General features: G+C 43.4%; 1 protein-coding gene and 1 non-coding gene across 4 annotated transcripts in view; both read right to left on the bottom strand.

The window, feature by feature from the left end:
- The window catches only part of CSMD1 (CUB and Sushi multiple domains 1), a 2,002,273-nt gene that overhangs the window by 625,435 nt on the left and 1,357,666 nt on the right, over nucleotides 1-19,172 (bottom strand). The gene's annotated exons all lie outside the window — the stretch shown is intronic.
- On the bottom strand, nucleotides 9,817-9,948 carry LOC132693479 (U8 small nucleolar RNA). The gene has a single exon (XR_009616846.1). It is a non-coding gene; the product is annotated as a U8 small nucleolar RNA (small nucleolar RNA).

Genomic DNA, 19,172 nt, shown 5'->3' with positions numbered 1-19,172 from the left:
TAGGTTTGAACCCATGAACTGCGAGATCATGCTCTGAACCCACTATGCTGGTATTTGGAAACGATGTGCTCAGAGGCCCAGATGTCTTCTCTCCACCTCCACGCTCCCCTGTGAGCTACACACATTTCTAGCTGCGGGCAAAACACTGTGTTTTGGAACATGAAGAGTCTTAGAAACAATCCTAACTTTTATTTCTTTTTAAGAAACAAGTTGTGTAGTAGTAGTAGTAGTAGTAGTAATAATAATAATAATAATACCTTGGCTGGATGGGATAAATATCCATATCCACAAATACTGTTAACCTTTTTCCTGTGGATAGACCATAAAATGCATGAAAATCTGGGGCCACTTGCAAATGGCTGTGGCATAGTTTCTCTGAAAAGTTTCTATAAAAGTTCAAATTATTAGGGGCACCTGGGTGACTCAGTTGGTTAAGTGTTTGACTTTGGCTCAGGTCATGGTATTGCAGTTCATGGGTTCAAGTCCCGCATCGGGCTCTGTGCTGATGGCTCAGAGCCTGGAGCTGCTTGAGATTCTGTATCTCCCTATCTCTGCCCCTCCCCAGCTCATGCTCACACTCTCTCTCTCTCTCTCAAAAATAAATAAACATTAAAAAACTTTAGAAAAGTTCAAATTAATATACAAGAACATCCAAGTAGGATGAAAAATGAAATGGTGAATGCAAGAGTCCCCCATTAGACAGTACACTAAATCTATTTATGACATCTTAAAATTTTTTTGACTAATTTACCTTAATTGGTAGAATAATTTAATTATTTTTGTTAACTTTATGAGTCTGGACCACTTAAAAGCATGCTGGATATAAAATAACACATTCTTTTCTAAAGGGCAGGTTCCATGAAGGCGTGGTAAAATTCATCCATTCATTTAAAATATTCATTGAGCACTCATAAAGAAAGAAATGTCTTTAAAGCCTAAAGAAATTGGCTGCAAGTCATGGATTTGGGGGACTGTCCAGACAAAGGAAGGAATTTCCGAGGGGCATATTCTGGTCAACACTCCCAGGAGGTCATGACCTAGCCCCCAAATGCAGCCACTTATTCATTTACTAATAAAAAATGATGCCCCACTCTGTGTCAGCCCCAGTGCTGGGCATGTGGTAAAAATTTAGGGGGAGGTCTAGACAAGCAAATAGGAGGATTGTGGGTCACAGGGGTAGGGCTCGGAGGGATGTGACAAAATGCTAAGTAGCCCGGGGATGACAGGGAGCCTCTGGGTTAGGGGACACCACAGCTTCCCACATCTGGAGACTACAGGTGGTCTGGGGGCTGCCAGGACAGAGGAGAGGCCCTCCTTATGTCACGATGCAAGAGGAAGCCAAACATATGGAAAAGGCAGCAAAGAAAATTACCCTTCTTTTCAAAGAAAACTTTTATCTGGTGTTTCTCAGGGCTTGTAACAAATCCCCTTGACAAGAATGACACTATTTAACACAAGTCAATTGGAATGGGTCATCCAAGGATGCTAAAATGTAGAAAATTAGGTAACTTGAATTTAGAAAGACATTAAAAAAACACACACACACAAGATATACACAAAATCCCCTTTATACTTGTTCCAGATTTTCTTTGGGAATGTTATGTTTTTGTTTTTGTTTTTGTTTTTTTTCTCTTTCTTTCTTTCTTTCTTTCTTTATTTTAGTAAGGGGCAGGACAATATTCAATCGCCAATTGGTGGTAAATATCTCAAATACAGAAATACAGCACATAACTCATACAGAAAATTTCTGGATTAGGAGCAGAAGCAGTGAGTTTCTCCCCATGAAATACCAAGTGCCTAACTTACACAGAGCCAGCACAGGGGCATTTAATAGTGATTATTACTGTTCCAAACAATACTACTCTTATTAAAAAACAAGAAGGACTCAAAATCTTCAGTGGCTTAACTCTCTCATAACAGAATAGCAAAACATAAACTTAGGATGTAAACTTGAGTTCAAATACGGCATTCCTTTCATAAAACATAAATGGTAAATATGTGAAATCCTGCAGTGGAATAACTTCAGTTTTTCTTACCAATGACTGCATTTAAGTGTATAAACAGATGGTCCTGCGTACGGACTTCTTGCATTAACTGCTCTGCTTTACGCACACACAGCATACATTTCCTCAGTAGGAAATGCTCTATTTATTTTTAAATGCTTTATTTTACATAATTTTTATTTATTTATATTTTTTGAGGTGGGGGGGCAGAGAGAGAAGGGAAGGAGAATCCCAAGCAGGCTCCTCTCTCAGCGCAGAGAGAGAGAGAGGGTGGCCCTGGGATCATGCCTGAGCCAAAATCAAGAGTTAGATGCTCAACAGAAAGAGCCACTCAGTCACCCCAACTCTATCTATTTATCTATCTATCTATCTATCTATCTATATGTTTTATTTATTTTGGAGACAGCAAGAAAGAGAGAGACAGAGTATGAGCAGAGAAGGGGCACAAAGAGAGAGGGAGACACAGAATCTGAAGCAGGCTCCAGGCTCCCAGCTGTCAGCACAGTGCCCGACGCGGGGTTTGAACCCACGAACCGTGAGATCATGACCTGAGCTGAAGTCGGGCACTCAACCGACTGAGCCACCCAGGCGCCCCCTCTTTATTTTTATATCATTCGTATCTTAAAAGTGAATTTTAGTGACGTTTTAATGAGCATGCTTTCATTATGGCTTTTTTAAAACTTTTAAAGCTTTTCAAAACTGTATTTGAATTTTTGCCTGTAACTCTGAGAATTCCCTACCAAACGTAGGGGGATTATTTTGGGTGCCCCTTGTTTTACAATTTGAGTGGGTAATTCCATTCTAGATACAGGCGATGAGAGTGTGTGCGTGCATGCGTGCCCAGTAACTCTCATATACTAGGAAGACCTAATGTTAACAGCATATTCGCTAAAAATAATGTTAGCTCTTCAGAACACTGTCGCTGAATTTAACATGGACTGGTTACATCTACAGCCGACCCTTGAACAATGCAGGGCTTAGGGTCGCCGACCCCCATGCGGTTGAAAATCCATGTATCCCTCTGGCTTCCCCAAAACCCAACTATGAGTAGCCTGCTGTTGACCAGAACCCTTACCGAGAACGCGAAGAGTCAATTGCCACATACTGTGTATGTTGTGTGTATTATATTCTGTACTCCTATAAAAGTAAGCCAAAGGAAAATATGTTATTAAGGAAATCATAAAGAAGAGAAAATACATTCACAGTACTGTGCTGGACTTATTGGAAAAAGTCTGGGTATAAGTGGACCCAGGCAGTTCAAATCTGTGTTGTTCAAAGGTCAACTGTACTTGAAATTAGTCTAATTTTCTAAATACTAATGTAAGTATTTCAGAACAATTTATATAAATAGCACATAAATCCCTAAAATGACGTGTAACTTGCCACGGGTCCAAGAAATCAGTACTTGAAAGCAAAACTGTTTCCCGCGGCATAGAAGAGATGCTCTGGGAAGTAAAACAGGGCATATTTAGTCCCAAAACCTTTTGGAAAAACTGATGGTAAACAGTACTAAATTAGAAAGATGATCACATTTGTTGACAAATGATGTAACAACTATTGTTACACAAAAGAAAACTAACTCAGGGCTCCGTGCTGAGCTAAGTACCCTCCGCCCCGATGATATTTTTCACTTGGGACAAAGGTAGCTTGCCTCAGTGTTTGAAATCATTCTACAATTATCAAAAACTCCAATTAGTTTTCAAATCTGTGAGACACACAAAGAGAAGCCTTCCAGGAAGCCTAAGTCATGAAACTATTCCCTTTACCAACCACCGCTGGGTAACCCTATTTGTTCTTCTCTGCAAAAAAGAACAAACCAGGAATTGATCCCTTTGGGATCTCCCACTGTAAGGGAAAGGTAGTGGCGATGTTGTAAAGCAGATAAGGAAATAATGTTTTTATTAACCGTCTGGGCTCTTCAGAGAAGCTCAAATCAATTTCAAACTCTGTTATGTTAATTCCCTTAACACCCCTATGAAGAAATATCAGTAAATATAATGAATTCCCAATACGCGATATAACTGGGGAGTAAAAGCATAGGGCATAAAATAACATTCCCAAACGGACCATAAAATTGTAACTTCTTGAGAGAAATAATGCACATGAATCTAAAATACGAAGACGACATTTCCAAGCAGCGCGGGCCCTCACTGTGATCTGGAAGAACAACCCCTGGAAACCTGCACGAACAGCAGCTCACGCATCGCTCACGGTGAACAACGTATCCCCAGCCATCAAGTGTGTCCAGTGCTGACCGTGTGCTCGGCCGGGTACCCCCCACACGAGGCGTACTAACGGGGTACGTGCCTGACATTTCACAGGTTGTAAAATACTGTCGTGTGCGTTGCTTGATTTGATCGTGAGACCGAATCTTCCTCGGCGGCTCACCCATCCCCGGGATCTCCTCTACCTCCGTGTTTCCCTGTGACCCATGTGCGCCATGGGAATGGCTCTAACACTCCCCTCCCGGGATTACTGAGAGGATTAAACCTATTGCTGATCTTCACAGTGCCTGGCACAGAGCGAGTGATACACAGATGAGGAACAGTCTCGCCGAGGTTGTCAGATCATCCCGGCAAACACGTGGGTCAGAAACGCACCTGCCAACTGAGGCGCGGGTCCGGTGGCTTTTTCTTAGCTCGTGCTGATAGGGCCAGGGCTTAAAGTCACTTGCTTAGAGTCCAGGGCGACGTGTTTTGTACGCAAGGCTCCTTCTGACTCACACAAGCTCCACGAGGTGGCCCTCGTAAGAGCAGCTGCGTGGAGCAGAGGGGAGTGACGGGAGGCCGCGGAGCCAGCAGGGGGGCGTGCGTGTGCTTGCGGCCACCACGACGGCTGGGGGGGCTGGCAGAGGAGGAAGCGGGCTTCGCGCAGTAAGCAACCCTGCGGACGGGGCGGGGGGCCGAGAGATGCGGAAGGTCTGCAGATACAGAGGCGAGAAGACAGCAGCCCCACGGAGACGAAGAACGGCACGAGGGGAATGTGTGGCCGGGGGCTGCGGGAGGGAGGAGCCACGAAGCCCTCCACAGAGACGAACAGAAGAGTTTTTATCCCACGTTGTTGAAAATCCGAGAAAGAGCTGTTTTGTGGCTGGGTTTAAACACGGGACGACGTGCTAAACGAGACGTTTACGTTGAATGCGGTGATGTTTCACACACACAGCGAGAGTGTGGCGCTGAAGGCAGTTCATGCAGCAAACGGCAGTACACGGTCGTGATCAGCCTGGAAGTAACAGCGAGTTTAGGAAGTACAGCCTGATCGACTACGATCAACCAAGAGAGTGGGAGAATCGTATCTTCTCCTGTTTGCTCAGGCATATGCCTATGCAGTCAAACAGCCTGTGCCGCCTACGTTTTAAAACTGTCGGTACTGTTTAAATGCTCTCTCCGTGTCTCTCTTTCCCTCCACCTCTCTCTGACTTGAACATATGAAGGTCAAGGATCCACTTTCTTTGTTGGCGGCAGCGATAAAGAAAGAGGTGTGGAAAACAGGAAACAGCCGCGAGAAGGGTAACACCCCCAGACATGTGGGTGACAAGAGCTAAGATGAACCGCATCCTTAGAAGAGAAGGAAGACGAGAGGCCAGGAAGAGAGGCTGGTACACTTTTGTCGTGAACACAGAGGAAGGAATGGCTTGGTGAAAGAAGATTAACGAGGGCTTTCTCCACGAGAGCGAGACAGAGTGACACTACTGGCAGACCAGGAGATCTGGAGAAGAGAAGAGCTTTGTCAAAGCTGAGGGTCATGCACTCAGCCTGGGACACGACAGGTTTGACTTGACAATGAGACATTTAAGTGGAAGTTCTGTGGGACGAGTGACAGGGCACGTGGAGAAGACCCAGGAAAAGGATGACACTGAGACACATATTTGAGAGTCCATGAGACAGAAGCCTTGTTCCAACTTCCCTGAAGCTGAGTGTAAATCTCCAACCATCAGACAAGTGAGGCGACCTCAAGTTTTTATCTCAAAATCGCAATGTTTGTCGTTAGGCCACGGAGGGTGTTCTGCTCCAGTTCTACCCTAGTCACCTGAATCGACTCCATTCCCAAACCGTGTTATTCTGGACAAAATGGAAACTGGTAAGTGTTAACACGCACAGGATCTATGAAATATCCCACGGGAATTTCATACTGATGGAATGTCAACAGCATCCATTTTTTCCCCACAAGGACAACGCAAGTAGGATGAGACGTCTGGATTTCCACCTGCCTTGCATCATTTTATGTGTCACCACACCATTTCAGTGACAGCATAAAAGCCAGGAGCATTTTCTCTCCTTTCCCTTATCCCCAGAAGCCATAAATGGCTGACTTTTATCTCATCATGGTGTTGAAGGCAGATCCCTAATTAAGATGTCCAGATTAACTTTTAAAATAGGGAACGCAGTCAAATGCTGTTAGAACTCTCCACAGAGCTTATCAAGAGGGTCAGGATTAAAACAGTTAAGTCCATTATTGACAAAACACACCAAAGACTCTACAGACTGAATTTCAATGACTGAAATTCCACGAAAATAATACATTTCATTAGGGTTGTACTTTGTCTACCTGTGCGTCAAAGAGTTCAACCCATAATTTTAAAGATATTTGAGGTATTTACTACACACACACACACACAGCCACCCACCTGAATGATTTTTAAATGATACCCAAGGAATGTATACAACTTCAGGGGTTAACAACCCTTGTAACATGGATTTTCTATTTCATCCATCAGGAATTTTATGTCTTGAATATTAAGCGACACAGTGAAAACTACTCCTACAATATTAGCTTTTGTACATCTTGAACGGAGGTATTTTTTTCACCAAATAACGTATAACTTGTCAGGAAAATAATCAGGATTTTGATTCTCTGTTATCAACCTAATCTTAATCAAGTAGTTGGCTCAGTGGGGTTGTAAGTAACTCCTGGGTAAAATATTGAAAAACTGCACTTAAATGGGATGAACACACAGTGACATGTCTCCAGGCACGCAGAACGGAGATGTTACCCGAAATGAAGTGAAATGAGCACCCAAATATAGTAAAGTACTCGTGGAGGGAAGCAGATGGAAGCCCAGACTGGTCCTCAGAGCAGCCCTAGGAATGCTTTGCAGAGACACAGACTCAGCCTCTCATTCAATCCCGGAGTTCACTGCTAGGTTCTGACGATTTGTTTTAGTCTCTGTTGGATCCACACTGGAAAGAGCCCCCCTTCCTATTCCTTACACTTCTTTTACCATCACCCCGTCCCCCGTCTCTCTCAAGCTCAGAAGAACTGACGTGAAGCATATGTACAGATACAAATACCTGGCTACTTGGAAGTTAATGCTGGGGCCCACTTCGGTATTTCAATAAATGACTCATAATGTAATTTGATAAAGGTACTAAATCATGATTAGTTGTTGCTATTAACGTATGTATGGCCAGAGTGCCCAGTATGTGTATTCATTCAACAAGCAGTTCTTGAATGCCTGCTACATTCTAAGTGCTTTCCTAGGGGTAAAAAACAGGGAAATGAATGTTAAGGGTCCAATCATAAGAACTTAACCTATAGCCAACAGACACGCTTTCCCGAAGGTGTGCAGATCAATTCGTATCTTCATTCTTGAAATAATTATTGAGCGACTGGCACGAGCTAGGCAATCCTGCAGAGCAGACATTGGGAAACACCAGTCTGTTGCGCGGTACGCAAGAAGGGGCTGTTCCGTGCACTCACGTTCTGGTGAGGAGACAGATCAAGAAGCAGATTAGAAACAGAGACAGATTAGGTCTTCCACTGATGCATATTAATATATTCCATGATCTGTCAAGTGATCTGTGGCGCAAGAAAAATAAAGCATGGATGAGAGGAGAGTGAGGGGTAGTAGGGTGTCCCAGGGTGGCTAGTATGGCTGGAGCCCAGTGGGAGAGGGAAGGTGCTGGGGATGAGGTCAGGGAGGATGAGAGGAGTGGACGGGAGACAGGGGTGGCTTGTTCTGAAAACCCAGACCCTTAACTCAGATGGGGGTAAGACAGGGCTTTCGGGACAAGGTGATATGTGAACTGAGCCTCAGGGGATCAGCAGTTGTTCGTAATAAAGGAAAGGAGGGCTTCTGAAGAGCACCCCCTACGGAGCAAACAGCCTTTGTGGTCCTGGGAAGAGAAACCCCTGGGCACATCACAGACCTGCAGGCGTCATAGCCTTACTGCTCCAATGGCTACAAACCTTAATCATAATGATGAAATGAATCGTACGTCCTCTCCACCACAGCTCTTTAAGAGGCATGATATAAGCAGGTGGGGACAGGGAACAATAATTAAACAGACCAGCACGGACTCTCACTGAAAATGTTTCATTAAACTTAATTCATCTTCCGGAGTTGACCATAATCTGTCTTCAAAGACCAGGGACTTACCCTGCTGGATATATGTTTGTGGAAGCCATTTTCTACAGAAAAAATGGCAATTATTCCTCAAAGTCAGAATGGTGAGAGAAAAGGAAAATATACTTTGATATAAATTAAAAATTAAAAAGAAAACACCCTAAGATTTAAGACCACATATTACACAACTTGATGTAAAACCTCGTCTTCTGTGTCTTCTTCTCCCTCACTTTGTCTCACTGGATGGCCAGTGACCTTCCTCCTGGCCCCAATTTTCAGAGCCCTTCTCAGTTGGGAGGGCCTGGCTGACCACAGCTTTCTCTTCTTGGGCTGGCCAGGGCAGAGGGTTGCCAGATGCACTTTGGTAAAAGACTTACTCGTACTTCCATCCGCTCATTCATTCAACCAATGGTTTTCCCCAACTAAATATTGGCAATGTCAGTCCCAGGGTACTGAGTCTTGAGCAGAGGAAATTTGAGTTTTCAGGAGGCAGAGGGGAAGATCATTTGAATGACGAAATTCAGTGACACAAAAATCATGACATGGTAGAAACATCACTTATTCACTGACTCACCAATTTTTTGTATCACTTATTCACCCAACAGGTATTCACTAAGCACCTGTCCTCAGCGAGTTCCTGCCCTAGGAATTGGACAAAAGAGGAAGGCAAGGACCCGGCACATAATCAGAAGCTCACTTAATCCATCACAAAACTTCCAGCTGCCACTCTGGCCAATTCAGAGGAAAGGACACTGGCATCAGACCATCAACAGAAGGCATCTGGGTGATCATCGAGTATGACCTTCCTCCTCCTCTCCTGACATGTGGGGGCATACATATGCTGGTATGTTAAACAGCTACCCAAAGACATGAAAACAGAAGGTACTCCTGCTTGGTTGTCGTTGTACCACAAAGGACAGACCCTTGAAATCAAGGACTTGCCCCATGATGTGGAAGCTGCCTGATTCACCTCCATCAGCCTCACCTGTGTGCCCACCCTCGTCTCTCATCTGCGACTCTAAAGCAGCCTCCTATCTGGTCTCTCTGCTTCCACTGTTCTCCTGGAAGAATCTACTGTCCCAGAAGCACTGTCTGTGATGTTTCTAAAACCTAAGCAAGATGAGGCTGGTTGCCCCAATAAATATACCTCAGTGACTTACTACATCACGTAGAATAAAATCCACGGCCAGTGGCCCTGTGTCACCTGCCACCCTACCACCTAAACCCCCGCTCTGTTTCCTCCAGTCATTATCTCCCTCCTCATGATACTTGGTCCCCACTGACCTTCTGGTTGTCTTTGGAAGAGACCAACCAGGTGTCAACATGTGCCTGGAAAGCTCGTCTTTTCTGGGCTCAAGCCTTCTCTGTCTGCCAGCCTCAGCAAAAGCTGGTTTACCGGAGGTGCCTTCCTTGACCAACATAACGTGCAAAATATTCCACCGTCATTTTCTATCTTCTGATCCCTGTATTTATTATTACTTGGCTTTTGCAAGTCCTGATTATGCAGAGACGTTAATCACGAATCATGGGATCTCCAATCATCATGTTCCAATCTGCCCTCCCGAAGGAGGAACAGGTAAGGATTATCCTACCTGACGATTATTACTTGGCTTTTGTACATTTGTTTATTGGCACTCCACCCACCAGAAATAAGCTGTGTAATATCGGAGGTTCATCCACACATTTCAGAACAACAAAAATACAGAAGGCACCCAGTGAATATTTGCTGGCAAAATACATCAACGTCCGGGGGAATAAACCTGCTTGAAATCCCCAGGCCGGTGTGACTCTGGGTGAAAAGGAAGTAACCATACCGTCTGCCCTGCCTACATGGCAACCTTTCTGGGATGCCAAGGTGTTGTAGGCACGAAAGCTCTTTGCAAAAATCTCAGGTACTATTTGGTTCTGAATTTTATGGAGATTTTAGGCTTCGTAACTGGTGGTAGGAATCAGCTTTGAAAGCCCTCTTAGGATTTTGATTTCATCAGATTGAGTAGTTTGAATTCCTTTAAAATTCTAGTTTTATGATCCTTTGTTTATAGCTAGCATTTTCCTCCAAAGCACAGTGAGATTCATTTTTTGTTTTCATTTTGAAGCCAAAATTGATGCACTCACATAGTTTCCCAAATCAAAATCGTATCAGGTGCTTCATTTACAAGAAACGTGTTCCGATCAGGCCAGGCCCAGTGCCCCAGGCAGCGACAGCCCTGCCAGACGCCCCGCTCCCTCCCTGCTCTGTGCGCAATTTCACTGAGTCTCCCCTCATTTTCTAGCACGCTCTCAACTGCCAGGGACAACTTGCTGCTCAGTGAATTCAGATGAATGTGACGATGGCAGTAAGCAACATCATCATCACCACCATCATCATCACCACACTTAACCTTCTTCCGCACCCACTTCAGGAGCCGGGACCTGAGGAGTCACCTCACACAAAGGACTGGATTTTCAACAGGGTTCGGACAAAGTAAGATCAAGTGGAGGGAAGCCCATTTTTTTCAAATCTTTTCTCAAAACTTCCCACATACACAAATGCGTCTAACGCTTCCGGATTGTATTTTACGCACAACCTCCTACATCTCGGAAGACATGGCCGACCCTTGTAGATGGGCAGCCGTGACACACAGCCAACTGGCACAGGGACGCTCTATTCCTGCCACGATCATTTATAAAGCATCTCGACTTGTTTTTCCTTTTCTTTGTGTGGCGTTTTTAAAATTGTAAATTTTTATTTTATGTATCCTCAACAAAGTTTTCATTGCGTATAAGCGATTTATTTCTATCTTTTTTCTCATGGTGTGAATCACACCAGAGTGTTTATGACTGCACAGTTTTATTTTCATTATGTGGACGATGTTAATGACACTAAAATAATTCAAAAGCAAAATTACAAAAGGTTAAACAAAACATGAAGGAAATGAAGAAAAGTAAACACCTCTCATTCCTTTCAAAGTATGTCATTCCATAGTATGTAGTTTTCCATACATACCATTCCATTCATAGTATGTATCATTCCATAGTATGATATAGTTTTAGAGATCTTGCAAATGTCTACATTTTTATTTCTTTTTCTTTTCTTTCTTTTTTTTTTATCTTATCTTAGAGGGGTGCCTGGGTGACTCAGTGGGTTAAGCATCCAACTTCGGCTCAGGTCATGACTTCAGGGTTCGTGAGTTCAAGCCCCGTGACAGGATCTGCGCTGTCAGCACAGAGCCTGCTTCGGATCCTCTGTCTCCCTCTCTCTCTGCCCCTCCCTCTCACTCTCTGTCTCTCAAAAATAAATACACACTGAAGTCTTCTTATCTAGAATGAAATATTTCTAAGGACAGAGATCGTGCAATTTTAACTTTGTAGAAGTTAACAGAAAAGAGTCTGATGTATCCATAAGATTTTCATAAAGTTCATACAGTTTAAAGAATCTAAACATCAAACTGAAGGACTCCAAACCATAACTCAAGAAATCAGCTGAGAATCTTAAGGTCTTTCTGACAGTTCTTGCCCCAAATGACTGATCAATAATTATCTTACCCATTTTACATGTTGTAGCCTGTGTCAACATTTAGGATATGCCCTTATGTTCTGCTTACCACATCTCAGAAAGAGTATGAAAAAAATCAGTGGTATGTTTACACTAGAGTATGAGAGGCAAACGTTAAATGTTGAGAAAGTTTGCAAGATGATGGATTGTTAAACATAGCCCTTGACTGGTTAAATGATATCAACTTAAAATTAAATCCATTACATTAAAACAGATGTAGATCTCATAAATTCCTAATTACTATACTGTATTTGGCCTTTATATGAACCCTTGAGGCTAGTATTTGTCTGGTGGAAATACCACAATAGGGACTTGTACTTCATTTGGCTACCCAGTGACATCAGGTTGACAGCTAGAAACTGGCCAACGTGGAAATGTCTGACCAGGCAGATTGGAAAATGTTATAAATCATGCTCTGCCCCTCACATAACTGATTGGTAAACATTTACGAGCACATCACTGAATATAAGAGACTTACAGAAAGCCCCCACTCCACTTTCTGGGACCAATCCATGGGCTTCATTATTACAGAGCTTTCTCTAAACTCCCCACCCCAAAGCGAGTCCATGATTTCTTTTCCCTGTTTATTCTTATACCTCCTTGTAATTCTAACAAACACACATCATGTTTTTATTTACTTATTTATTTAATGTTTAGTTTTCTTTCCCTCTAGAGTGTGAGCTTTAACAGTATACTATTTTGTAGACTTTCAGTAAGCATTTACTGAATTCACAGTAAATGCATCAATTAATTAGTATAGAGAAGGAAGAGATTAAAGAAAATTCTTGCACTATTAGACAAACAGGCTTTTGACTCTTGTCTGGAAAGCCTCAGATAGAGAGAGGATAACCATTCAGTCACACAGGTCATGTGTATCTGAGCCAGAATAAATATTCCTACGTGCATTTCCACTGAATGTCTTTCTCCATGCCAAGTCTGTATCCTCTATAATCCAGCCTAACAGGTGCATTGAAAATGAGGCAGGGGCTGAACAAGGGAGACACAATTTCATGATTGAGTATAAGACAATTACTCAGCAAGAATATGGAATGAAAGCATTTGAAGAAGTAGCATCATCTCTCCTTATTCTCCAGGCACAACTTGGCTCCTGCCTCATGACAAGCAGGCACTTGTTTAACAACCGACCCAACTGCACCGTGCACAAACATTTTACAGTAAAGCATTCACATCTTCGATATTTCACAAAGAGCCTGCCCCTCAGTATGCACATACTTGATTCAGAAGTTAATTTTAACTTGAATAACTGAGCTCTCTCGACCTAGGGGGCACAGCCAACTTATACATAAAGCATTTATGGTGTGAGTTATTTTTAACTTACACCCAATCAGCCAGCCTGCTGCATAATAGGAGTATTGGATTTTAGTCTGCAAGGAAATTGGAGCTATTCTCCTGAGAATAAAGGCACAAACATGGGCAGTAGCCATGGGTGTGGCCCATGGTGTCATCAGGGACTCTTCACGCTGCCATTGTGTCATATTGCCTGGCATTCGTAATGAAGATTCTGACACAATATACGACCCTGAAGTGTCTTTAAGTCTTCGATAATGTCAAGTCAGATTGTAATATGGTTGGCTTCATTCTGCTGGTTATGTGTAACCCATGTTAATTTATTGCAAGCTGATAATTCAGCAAAAATGCCACATTCTCTGAATGTGGATATAGATACCATTCTTTGAATAGGATGTAAAATATCCTGTATTATGCAGTAGGTTAAGAGATTGACACCAGCTGAGGAGAAGCTATCACTTTCTAAGCAGGTCTCTATGAAATCAGAGATTTTTAAATAGAAGATGCTGTCATGGCTGTTACCATTATTATATTATAAACAGCAAAAAATAAAGATTAGTGTTAAATATACCCGGCAGTGTACGGGATTCACAGGCTAATACAATACTATTACTAATTAAATGCTTACTATGTGTCCGGCACTAGGCTAAGTATCGTCAAAACAGTGTCTCACTTAATGCCATAGAAACTGCAGATATTCAGGAGTGTTATTCCCATTTCACGGATAAGGAAACAGAATGGAGAAGATTCGCCGGTGCTGGGCATACAGCCAGCAGGGAAGGAGGCAGGGACGGAGCCCCAGTCCTGATGGCTCAGCAGCCCTGGCCGTTCTTGATGGTGTTACTCTTCTGAAACTGAAAGGTAAACAAGGTTCCCAAAGAGGCAGAACTGATTCCAAAACAAGGGTGAAGTTCCCAGGACACCTCACAGGCCAGGAGAGTGGGAAAGGACTGTTGTAGGGCCAGTCGACAGGGAGCCCGTTTTTACAACCTCAAAGAGAGCGAAGGCATGCAGTGCTTGACCTCTCAAGGCTGTGCAGGCAGGAAACGGAAACAGGCCAGAATCCTAAGGGTTAAGAAAGTCTACACAGAAGGTTCTCGACGCCCGGGGGGATGCAGGCGTGCAGAAGACGCCCGTCTTTCTGTAACTTAGGAGATACCTTCTGCCGCAAACCGCCTCGTGGAAGACACACCGCCGCCTCTCCTCGCGGCCTGCCCGGGGTCTGTCCCAGCGCGGTGTTCTCCACGGGCTTCTGCAGCGGGCTCCCTTCTCCCCCCACCAAGGCGCAAGGACGGACCGCTGCCTCCGGCCACCACAGGACCCATGGCACAGCCTCGACCTGGCCTGGGTCTGGCTCCCTCACTCCTCGGGGAAATGACACCATTCGACACGTCTTTGTATATACACCTTACCCTTGCCTGTATCCCCCAGAGGTACTCGATAAAGGTCGGTTCGGGGTGCTATTTTCTTTGGTTTCTCTGTTCAAATGAAGACTTGGGCGGAAAGACCACGAAGCCAAGAGGAGGTGGTGCCATGGCCTCAACGTCTGTATGTCCACAAATTGACATGTCGAAGCCCTAAGCTCCAGTGTGATTTGGAGGTGCAGCAGGGTTGGATGAGGTCACGAGGATGCGGCCCGTATTGGGATTAGTGTCCCCACAAGAAGACGGACAGGCCACAGCCCTCTCACCTCACTGCCTGGGGAGATGGTGACAAGGCTGCCACCCAAGTCAAGAAGAGAGACAGCCCTTGCCAGGAACTGAATCTGCCAGCGCCTTGATGTAGGATTTCCCTGCCGGCAGAACAGTAAGAAATGAACGCCTGTTGCTTAAGCCACCAGTTGACGGTGCTTTATTAAAGCGGCCCAAGCTGTCTAAGACAGCAGTGTTTTCGCATTTGGCTGGTCTAACGCGACCTTTTGTGACGTGAGCCTGTTCTCTCTCAGTGACCCGTCGCTGGAAGTAAAGTCGTGGACCGTTATTCCCTCAGGCCCACTGCCTGCCAACTTCCCTAAATAGACAGAGTAATCATCTACCCCCCCCTCTGACTTCAGTATTTTATCACTGGTGACAAATATAGACATAAGGAATATTCATTTGATTAGCACCTGTATCTCTTAATATATTTATATATTCTGATATATCTTGAGAAACCAGGAAGTAAATTAGGTTTGAGCTCTAAAAAAAAGTTTGTCTGGATGATTTTGAATGCTTGTTTTCACACATTCACGATGACACATTTCACTTTCCCTTTTGCCTTAGCTACACCTGAAATAACTCATTTATTTCCTTCTGCTAGATTTTCTAGTGTTTTCCTCCTTTATCCACACTGCATTATGTATTGAAAATAAACAGCAGCTGCAGAGTCAGAGGATGATGTTTTGATCCTTGGCCCGAAGCACTTACCAGCTATGTTACCCTGGGGCAAGTCAGTTAACTTAATGTTCTTTCCTGAAGGGTTAGGTCTGTGAGGCAGGTTTGTTGTTAGAATAGATAAAAACCAACACTCTACCCGACACGCTTGGCACATCCTAGGCACTCAATATATGCTAACGTTAGCCATACAGAAGTTATTTTATTTTATATTACATCAAATTTCATAAAGTGTTTGCAAAACTTTTATCTCAGAAGCCCATGTATTTAAACATATACTAATGGGACAAACACCCCCCCCCATCCCCCCCAAATAACTCACATCATGCACTATGTAGGGAATCTGCTTCCTGAGGAGGTTGGGTCAGGTCACGAGTCGTGGGATTAGGTACCTATACTTGGGGATGGTACATTAATCAAAATCAATATCCTAAAGGTGAGAATACATTTCCATCAACCGTGAGATAACCAAAATGGGTACATAAATGCCATACAAATAAACAAAAGAAAATCACTCTTTAAAAGTGTAAGATTAACGGTGTGCATCTAATATTTCTCCCCCAGAAAAGTTATCTTTTAAGCTAATTATTCATGTAATAAAGAGACTTAGTAATCATCTAGGGCTTTTTTCGAGGGATTCTTGCAAAGATACACAATTATGTACCCCCCGCCCCCGACACACACACCCTGCCCAAGACCAGTGTAAAACAAATAAAAACTGTCAAGGACCCTATAATAGGAGTTGGAGGGCAGAGGCCAGTGCACCCATCTGAGCTCCAGCCAAGACCCAGGAGAAGGAAGTTCAGGCACTGCCCCAGCGTCACCATGGCGACCAGGCTCAGGAAGTAGCAGCGAATGCTTTGGAGATGCCCCTGACTAAAGCAAGCTGGAGACTGTTGGGCCACCTCTGCTTAGAAACATCTTCCCAAGCAGAACCTCGTGCTGTTTACACAAAAGGGATTCTATCACCTGGGGGTCTGGGGGCCAGGCCGGGGAACATCCACCTGTGTGTTGTGGAAGTCTGTCCTAATAAAAACAGCACTGATCTTTGTCAAACTGAAATGTGAACCTCTATTAATATATGCATATTTCTTAAACTAGCGGATCATGCAAAACTCAGTATTTCCATTAAATTCTCTAACTCAGAACAACCTTGCTTTATCCAATCCCTTATTATTTTAAAACTTTTTAACTACATTTCTTTATTTTTGAGAGAGAAAGAGAGAGCACAAGTGGGGGAGAGGCAGAGAGAGAGGGAGACCCAGAATCCGAAGCAGGCTCCAGGCTCCCAGCTGTCAGCACAGAGCCCGATGCGGGGGTGGGGGGGTGGGGGGAGGTGAGCTCGAACTCGTGAACCGTAAGATCGTGACCTGAGCTGAAGTAGGATGCTTAACGCACTGAGCCACCCAGGTGCTCCTCCAATCCCTTATTTTTATGCCATCATCAAATGGCATCTCCCCAAACAACTCTCTATGGGACCAAAAAAGAGGGGAATGGATTGGAGAGACAGGAAAGTTGGATCAATACATCAAATAAAACTCTCCACTGGGTGTGTACCTCTTTGTGAAGCACTTTGTGACCATTTGACGCTGGTGACCCAGGGGACGAACCTGTGTCCCTGGTAAGGAAGGACCAGCGCAGACAGACCTCTTTCATTTTGTCCCACAACCAATCTCCCACAAAACCACCAATAAGCTGTTTCTTCTGGGCACCGTGTAGTCACGGCTTCTCTGCTAAAGCAATTACACACAATGGTGTGAAACTATCTGCCTAAGGGGAATTCAGAATTATAACCCCACCATTTCTGGAGCAGCGCCACATGCGCTCTCAGCACTCTCCCACACTGGGGGCACTTCGGCGCCGTGGTGAAGGATTAGTTTTAGTGGGGAAAAAATGAAACGGCTTTAAAGCACTTTTCTGAGTATGATTTTTGTGCCTGGTCTTTCTTCTACTAAAAACATTTCCATATTCTTTCAATTTAATTCCTATAATTATTTTGTGAAGTTATCATCCCTTTTCCACGTGAAGGAGTTGAGACAAAGCAGTTCAACGATTTGCCAGAGTCCTTGCAACTAGTGGTTTCGATTCAAACCTGGGTCTTCAGATTTCGAGTTCACGGCTCCCCAGTAAAAGCGTATCGGCTTTGTTTTACCTTGTTATCAAAATATTTGGCCAGAATTTTTAAGACATAAGGGATATTCATGAACTTTAGGCTAGTAGTCTTGGCTCTATTTAATGTTATTATTTACTTAAAATGTGTCTCAGAATATTCAGTTTTAGAAAATTTGGGATGATGTGAAGTTCTTGGTTGATGTGGAGGAAAAGCACGACCTAAACTCATGAGAACATGTTTGAATTAACAGATTAACACCAAATGGATAAAGTTTTCTCTATTTTAATTTAATGACGGCTTGTTCTAAATATGGAAAATCAGCAACTTCAAGTATTTTTTCATCTGAATTATTCTTTGGTACTTAACATTCCTATTTATATTCAGATTTTGGGATTTGTCTTTGCTTGCCAATGATGTGCACACATTTTATCTTCTTTACGTGCCATCCAAGTCAGACTGCATTCTCCTATCCCTGTACCTTGTTCTCCTGGGAACCCAACTTGGGATAATAATACAGAAGGTAAAATCGTCATCACATTACTGCAGCTAGGCAGAGTCACCCTTATTCTGAACGCCACAGATAATATTCCAAATGCTGTAGTATTTCCATCAAAGCAGTTATTATATTCACCATTTCTATGTACGTTATGCAGTTCTAAATTTTCTATTTGAATTTGTAGCATTATGGAGAAGAACATGGCCACATTTTACCCCTTAAGCTGTCTCTGGAATAAAGTGCAGCAATAAGTTCATTTTGGAACCAACATTTCAAGATTCAGACAAGCTCCACTTAGAACGGTCAACATATGGTCGACCTCCATACTGTTTTATGGAGGTTCCTCAAGACAATTAAGAATACAACCATATGATTAGACAATCCCATTCTGAGTATACATCCAAGAGAAACGGCATCACTATCTAAAGAGGTATCTGCACTCCGATGTTCGCTGCAGTCCTACTTACAAAAGCCAAGAAACAGAAACAACCCGCGTGTCCGTCAATGGACACGTGGACAAAGAAGCTGGGGTTTATATTTACAGTGGAATATCACTCAGCCATGAGTAAGAAGGAGATCCTACCACTCGCAACAACATGGACGGACCTCAAGGGCATTATGCTTGAGTGAAACCAGTCAGACAGAGAAAGAAAACTACGGTACAGTTTCACTTATACAGGGAAACTAAAACAGCTGAACTCCTAGAACAGAGCGGAATGATGATCACCAGGGAAAAGGGGTGGGGGAAACAGTCCCTGAAAGACTGGGTCAGAAGGTGCAAACCTTCAGCTATAAGATGAACAGGTTCTGGGAAGCTAATGTATGAAATGGGTAGTTAACAGTACTGGATTATATTCTTGAAAATTGCTAAGAAAATAGATCTTAAATGTTCTCACCATTCTCCCCCACAAAAAAAAAAAAAGGTAATTATGTGAGGTGACGAAGGCATTAACTATAACCTTATTATAGTAATTATTTCACAATATATACATGTATCAA

This window comes from Panthera onca, chromosome B1 (genome assembly GCF_046562875.1).
Source record: "Panthera onca isolate mPanOnc1 chromosome B1, mPanOnc1 haplotype 2, whole genome shotgun sequence".
NCBI classification, from domain to species: domain Eukaryota; kingdom Metazoa; phylum Chordata; class Mammalia; order Carnivora; family Felidae; genus Panthera; species Panthera onca.
This window is presented reverse-complemented; position numbering and strand designations above follow the sequence as displayed.